The sequence below is a fragment of the Mchenga conophoros genome, linkage group LG6, assembly GCF_057382185.1.
Source record: "Mchenga conophoros isolate Kocher_MC1m ecotype Shallow Benthic linkage group LG6, M_conophoros_male_GT1.1, whole genome shotgun sequence".
Classification (NCBI taxonomy): domain Eukaryota; kingdom Metazoa; phylum Chordata; class Actinopteri; order Cichliformes; family Cichlidae; genus Mchenga; species Mchenga conophoros.
In genome coordinates this window covers 30,478,552-30,487,007 of record NC_140531.1, presented here as the reverse complement: position 1 = coordinate 30,487,007, position 8,456 = coordinate 30,478,552, and positions in this window count along the sequence as shown.

Here is an 8,456-nt window from a genome sequence, read left to right as displayed (position 1 = left end):
CATTATCAGATAACTAGTAAGATGGTGTTTGACCTTCCTAAAAAAATACAAGAGTAGTTCCAAAAACTCAACTTTTCTGACTGGATATGAATTTAAGTATAAACCTACCGACAATTGTGTATAACTAAATGCCATTCTTGATATTACCATCAGATGGTGCTAAAGGAAAAACTGACTTCACTGTCCATAGATATTTTTTTTTTAATTTTAAGATCCTAGTCACGTTTGTTTCTCTTCCTAGTAAACCTGGTCTAAAAAACCCAGGATGTTGTCCAGTTTAAAGGATCTGTCCTGTGCAATTGTAATTTCATCTCTAAAATAGAGATGAATAAAAATAGCCTTATTTTATAAATTAAACAATGTCTGAATATATCTTTTTGCTACATAATTTTGCATAGTTCCATTCCCAATTTATTTAGCATGTGAGGTAAAAGGACCCATCCCTCTTCATTCAAATTTGTACGGCATATCCATAGGTTTTGCATGCCTGTAAAGAACTCGTGCGCATTATCTGGTTACAGTTCAACACATCTAAAGTCATTGATGGAACTCCTACTATACATTTAATAATAAACTTCAAACAAATTCTAGGTAGGACAAAGTTTTCCTTTTTTTTATGCTACATCTTTTGAAATCTACTCAGTAAAGCAATAACAAATTATGAAATTGTTCTCTTAGGTAGCTTTTTTTTTAACAGTATAACTTTTTGTTTACATATTAAACAGACAATTGTCACTTTATTAAATTCTTTGTTTAATCGTGTTTTCTTATCATTGTGTATTTAAAATTTACTTTGAGTGTTTTATTATAGATTTGTTTTAACTAAATTTAGTGATATAGTCAAAAACATAATGACTGGTTTTATACATTTGTCAAATCAGTCTCATGATTAAAAAGAACTCCTCTGCACTAAATTTATTGTTTTTTCCACCACAATTTACAGGAACCATGAAAAACCTACCACCGGGCAAACAAAATGTCACAGATTTTGAGTGTGGTTTCTGTTTGAACCCTCTTCTATTTAATTCTGCAGTCATTCCTTATGTCTTGATCTCTCTGCCTGCTAACAGCTGGGTGCTATGGCTCATGAAATCATCTCCTGTCTTCTGGACAGATCAGATGGAAGTCTCTGAGTTCCACTTGGTCCTTGCAGAGCTACTTTTTGGATTCCTGGGGCCACCCTTATTGATTATAAGTTTTTATTTTAATACCGAAATAATACAAAGCCATCAACACAATATTTACAGCTAGGGTTCAGTTTCAGTGCAGTGTCTGCATAGAACGCTATATTGCAGTGGTGCATCCCTTGTTGTATCTCAGGTATAAACCTTTAAGGTACAGGATGAGCTTTTGTTGTGTAATGTGGTTGCAATCCATCCTGCCTGTTTTATCAGAAATATACTTGTGCAATCGCATAACAATGGGCATTTATACCACTTGTGTTGTGTTTATCGTCATCATCAACTCGTTCTGCTCCATATCAGTTCTTAAAGCACTGAAACAGCCATCACCAGGCGAGGGAGAGAGGGAGAGATCCAATTTGGTAAAGAGAAGGGCTTTCAATATAGTCCTGATATTCCAGATGACTACAATTGTTGGCTATGTACCTTTGATCACTGTGTTCTACTTAGCTGGGAAATTGGACAGGAACACACTATGTATTTGGCAGCCCTTGACCTATGCTTTAATGATTTGGCTTGGTGGTTTCTATGCTCTCTTCTATCTCCGCAGAGCTGGGAAACTCACAAGAAATTATTTATTTGCAAATTGTTTTCAGCATAGCTACACTTGAAGCTACTTTTCTTTTATTTGTAAAATTTGCATTTCAATTCCTTTGTTTTAGAAATACATGGCATTGAATAGTTAGTATTCTTGGTACTATTTGTTTGGCATTTAGTTTTCAAAGTAAAAACTTGACCCAAGAATAGCCAGCCTCTAGGTTGCATTAAAAATTGGGTGCTGTGTGGAAAAATCAGCAACATTGTATTTTAGTTATTTAATGTTAGGTGAGCTTCCATTGGTATTTTGCAATTAAAAGAATTGCACATGTGTATTCTGAGGTCTGTTGCATTGTTTTACTTATACAAACAAATATTTTATACTCCAAAGAAATGTATTCAAGTAGATGTGATTGTGACATAGTGATATGTTGATTAAAAAATTAATACAAAAACTACATAGTAGTCTGTATTCTGTATTATTACTACTAGAAAAATAGAATAAATAACTACAATAGATGGATATGTATGTGGATACTGGGCTACTATGATGGAATCCAAAGCAATAATAAGTACATTCAGATATATAATTTATTGTGCAAATACTAAAAGGAATGCTACAACGAGTTGCAGCAGAGCAGCTATGTAGCCAAATGATTTGAGACAAAAGAAGTGTTTCACAGATCTCGAAAGGTAAACTTATTGGGCCAGTGTGATATGATACTGAGTAGGGCTGTGCGATATGACCAAAATCTCATATGCAAATATAAAACATCTACCGTCCCGATAACGATATAAATCACCAAATTTTAATATTTTCTGTAAATTTTGTGAATCTAGGGCAGCTCGACTTGCATGAAGCGTTTCCATTTGGGCGTCGTGTACCTGCAGTTGAGTGATTTTACAGATGAAACTATACATTTTCAGACATAAGTTGTAACAGCCGCCGTTTTCTTTGTGAGTATTTATTACACGGCGTGCTGCAGGGAAAAGCCTGTTCTAACGTTTGAGTCTAAGGTTTATTTTTTAGCACCTCACGGCTATTTTTTGCTTCTCATCCGTAATTGCTCCGCATACTCTTTCACGTGATTTAATTTATCTTGAAAAGTCTCAACAGGATCTTGAGCTTTATTGTGAAAGGTTTATGTGGAAAATAAACAAGCAGACACCTGATGGTTTTACCGTCATTGCTGCTAATGTAAACGTATAAAAATAGGCGCTTGTCCGTCTGTAGTGTGGTTATATTAAATATGAGAGAAAGAGAGAACTTTAAGAAATGAATATAGCCACTACAGTGACCATCAAAACGATGAAAAAATAATGCCGTAAACAGTTTATTTTGCGACACCACGAAACAAACAATAGCGTAAAATGAAACAATAGATGTTTTTTTTATCGTCATCCGATATATATCTTTATATCGAACAGCCCTAATACTGAGATACAATATGTGAAATCTACCATACTGTGATGGTAAATTAGGCATAACAAGGTTAGGACTGGAAATAAAGCAAAAGAGGACTGGATGAGAAGTGACTTAATTTAAAACATCATCTATGTGCCAAATAGACAAACAGTTTCTTGTATCCCAACGGATATGTTCAATCATGACATCATCATCATAAACCCCTACATTCTCTTTTTCTTGTAACAGAAACTTAAAAACATTTCTAAAATGGTCTTTTCTTGATTGTCCATGTTTTTAGGAGTTTTTTTTCTAATATGGCCACTCATCTGCTCAATCAACCTCTGTGTTGCTAAAGAAGGAGCGGGCGTATAGTCAGGGAAGACAGAAAATATACATTCAAGAATATAAATTTCACTTAAATTTATTTTCATTATATTCTTCTGCATTTTTATCCCCATGCTTCTAAAACTTTCCATGGAAACTATAATTTAAATCTTGGCACTACAAAAGCTAAGAAACATCATCTTTATTCAAATTATCTGCATACAGGTTCTAGATTACCTTTGGCCATTAATTTGGTTACAGTTCAACAGTGTTAAAGCCCTGAAACACCAAGGGAATTCTGTAATGATTTGGCTTGCATGTGTTAGTCTTCTCGACAATCTCAGCAGAACTCAAAAACTCAAGAAAAAAAATAAAATTGCTGCACATTGTTTTTCACATATAATTCAATTCAATTCAATTCAATTCAATGTTATTTATATAGCGCCAAATCACAACATAAGTCGCCTCAAGGTGCTTCATAGATACAGAGAAAAACCCAACAATCATATGACCCCCTATGAGCAAGCACTTTGGCAACAGTGGGAAGGAAAAACTCCCTTTTAACAGGAAGAAACCTCCGGCAGAACCAGGCTCAGGGAGGGGCGGCCATCTGCTGCGACCAGTTGGGGTGAGAGAAGGAAAACAGGATAAAAGACATGCTGTGGAAGAGAGACAGAGGTTAATAACAGATATGATTCAATGCAGAGAGGTCTGTTAATACATAGTGAGTGAGAAAGGTGACTGGAAAGGAAAAACTCAATGCATCATGGGAATCCCCCGGCAGCCTATGTCTATTGCAGCATAACTAAGGGAGGATATAATGACCCCTGAGACTGTAATTATACCAGTTATACTGTATAGAATTATGTACCACATGGTATATTTCTTCAAAAGGAAAACAAGGAGGACAAATAAGTGCTTTGTAATTATATGAAGTACACTTCTTTGGATCTTTCATGTACTAGTTTCACTATAGACTTCTTCAGACCTGCACTCCTTTCTATTTATCTGATGGCATCTTAATGTGTCAACTTCATGTGTAGTTGCCAATCTTGGTCACTTTTCTGTAAAAGTCACAATGGCAAGTTTACCAAGTCAGAAAAAGATAATATTTACATATCACTTTTAACACATCGTAATTCTGAATGCATGTCTTAAGTTAAGTGGGAAAACATGCACAAAATTATAATTACACAGTACTGTTGCATCTCTGCAGCATCTTGACTTGCTGGACTCATGAAAGATGAATGAATATTTTAACTGTTTCAACTGGTTCATCTGTTCACTCTGTTTTTTGTTTGTTTGTGTTTTTTGTCCCTACATTGTGGTAGTATTGAACCACAAGTATTTTTCTTGTATTTCCTCACCCATTCTGATGTAGGAGACTATTTCACGGAGAGTTGCTATGAGTATATTGCAAAGAATTTAATTTGACTAAGAATCCATGTATTTTCATTGTTTTATCTAAACCCTTGCACACGTTTACATACTTCTATGGAAAATTATAAGTGGCCACTTATGCCAAAGTCTGAAAACACCAAACCCTGTTTATTCAAATTATGTTCTCACATCAACAGGCTTTGCATGCCAGGAAGGTACTCATAGCCATTATTTGGATGCAGTTCAGCGCATTTTTCCCCACTTATATTATAAAAGATGCAGCTCCAACTTTACATGTTAAATAATCTTCAAGAACTAGACAAGGTTTGTACTTTCAATTATTTGTACCTATCAGTCTTTCTAGGAAGCAACTAGAAACAAATAAATGTCTTTATATGTGGCTTCCATCCTGCATTTTCTGCATTTTCTTTCAATTTGTAAAATGATCTTGAGCAGTCGTTCTCTTGGATTTTCTAAAGTTCTTTCAAAAATATTCCTTGAACATTGGCTTCCTTTTCACTTATTTTCAGTCCAGCACTTGCACCTGACCATATTCAGAAATATGTTTTTTGTTTGTTAAGCCAAATACTGACCTATAAATGAATAAAGCATGAAAAAGGTTGTGTTGCTTTTACAAAACCAGTGTTGGTTGTAATCACATTACATTTTCGATTCATACTGTAATTCAGTAATTAATTACATAAAGTCGTCGAGATATGTCGTTACTTGTGTTATAATAGGGATTTGTATCATAGGGACTGTAGCCTAAGGATTATGATTTTAATTAGTAATTATGTGATAATGAGTTGTTGGTTTTATTACAAGTTAGCAAGAAAGTAATGTTATGAGAAGTGTAACATATGACTTTGTCTGGTGAGTAAGTGACTTACTACACTACTTTTAGAGTAACAAGTAATTTGCAATGTATTACTTTTTGAGTAACGGTCCCTACACTGTACAACCAACAACTTGACAAAGAAGCAATTTTTAATTGGATGTTTAGGAATTTTACCAACAGCCTGTTACAAAACTCTCTCATTCAGTTACAGGAAATCCACATAAAATGTAGAATAAAATGGCATGAAATGACTAAAATAGTATTTTTGCACCAAAGAACTATTAGCTAAAAATGTGGCATATTTCAGCATGTTTTTCCAAAAAATAAAATAAAAAAGACTCTTAGGAACCTGGACAAATGGAAGACAGAAGAAGAAAGAGCAGGCAGGAAATCAAAAGCAGGTGAACAGTATCTGAAAGTCGCATCCTTAAGAAATAGGTCCAATAAAGACCAAACATGGGTCGTGAGTGATATATATCTGTCCCAGACGGCCGTAGTGATCGATGTAGCGGTTCCGAATGACAGCAATATCAGGAAGAAGGAACACGAGAAGCTGGAGAAATACCAAGGGCTCAGAGAAGAGCTTGAGAGGATGTGGAGGGTGAAGGTAACGGTGGTCCCCGTGGTAATCGGAGCACTAGGTGCGGTGACTCCCAAGCTAGGCGAGTGGCTCCAGCAGATCCCGGGAACAACATTGGAGATCTCTGTCCAGAAGAGCGCAGTCCTGGGAACAGCTAAGATACTGCGCAGGACCCTCAAGCTCCCAGGCCTCTGGTAGAGGACCCGAGCTTGAAGGATAAACCGCCCGCAGGGGCGTGCTGGGTGTATATATACCCTAAGGACAATACCTACAACCACGATTACCGACACTAACAAGCTGATCTACAATACGGCAGCAGTGATCAGTGAGATGCTTGGCTACAAGTTGAACAGCCACAAGGGGCAGTACCCTCCATGTAGAAGGAGGCTAGAGGGCAAGATCAAAGTAGCACGGAGGGAGGTTAGCCAACTAACGGAGTTGCAGAAAGGTGCGACAAAGAAGGTGCATAAGAAATACAGCAAGCTGTCCATACCTGAGGCCTTGGAAACTGCCAAGCAAAGACTCACAGCCGCTTGAGGAGGTACACCAGAGAGATAGAAGGCAGGAGAATAAACCAGCTGTTCTCCACAGAACAAGCAAAGGTGTACTCTCAGTGGCAAGGGAACAATAATAATAAGAGAACAGCACCACCAAGGCTGGAGACGGAGCAATACTGGAAGAGCATATGGGAGAAGGACGCATCCCATAACGGCAATGCTCAGTGGGTAGTGGATCTGAGGGCAGACCACAGCGACCTCCCTGAACAGGGTCCAGTAACCATCACAGTGGCAGATATCCAAGAAAGGGTCTCCAGTATGAAGAGTTGGACAGCACCAGGGCCTGACATGGTTCACGCCTACTGGCAAAAGAAGCTGACTGCACTCCACGAGCGTCTGGCAGCACAAATGAACCAGCTGCTAGTTAATGAGAGACACCTAGAATGGCTAACCGAAGGTCGGACGGTCCTGATCCCCAAGGACCCCAAGAAGGGACCGGTCCCCTCCAACTACCGACCAATAACCTGCCTCAGTACTACATGGAAGCTCCTGTCAGGCATCATATCGGCTAAGATGAACAGGCACATGGGTCAATACATGAGCCGGACACAGAAAGGAATTGGCAAGAATACCAGCAGCGCAAAACACCAGCTACTGGTAGACAGAACAGTCAGCCGAGACTGCAAGACCAGACTGACCAACCTGTGCACTGCCTGGATTGATTACAAGAAGGCCTATGACTCAATGCCCCACAGCTGGATACTTGAATGCCTAGAATTGTACAAGATCAATGGGACCCTAAGAGCCTTCATCAGGAACTCAATGGGGATGTGGCGTACAACACTAGAGGCCAACTCCAAGCCCATAGCACAAGTCACCATCAAGTGCGGGATCTACCAAGGAGATGCTCTGTCCCCACTGCTGTTCTGCATAGGCCTGAACCCCCTCAGTGAGATCATTAACAAGACTGGCTACGGATACCGACTACGGAACAGAGCAGTTGTCAGCCACCTCCTGTACATGGATGACATCAAGCTGTATGCCAAGAGTGAACGAGACATCGATTCACTGATCCACACTACCAGGCTATACAGCAATGACATTGGAATGTCGTTCGGACTGGAGAAGTGTAGTCGGATGGTAACGAAGAGAGGGAAGGTAGTCAGAACTGAGGGGATTGAACTACCAGAAGGCAACATTGCAGACATAGAGGACAGTTACAAGTACCTGGGGATCCCGCAGGCGAATGGGAACCATGAAGAGGCCGCTAGAAAGGCTGCAACCACCAAGTACCTGCAGAGGGTCAGGCAAGTCCTGAAGAGTCAGCTGAATGGTAAGAACAAGATCCGGGCCATCAACACGTACGCCCTGCCCATGGGGTAATAGGCTGGCCAAAGGAGGAGATAGAAGTCACTGACATAAAGACAAGAAAGCTCCTTACCATGCATGGAGGGTTTCACCCCAAGTCCAGCACCCTGAGGCTGTACGCTAAGCGGAAGGAAGGGGGCCGGGGACTGGTGAGTGTCAGCACCACAGTCCAGGATGAGACAACGAACATCCAAGAATACATTGGGAAGATGGCCCCAACTGACCGAGTGCTCAGTGAATACCTCAGGCAGCAGAAACCCAAGAAAGAGGAGGGAGACGAGGAACCATCATGGAAGGACAGGCCCCTGCACGGTATGTACCACCAGCAGATAGAGGAGGTGGC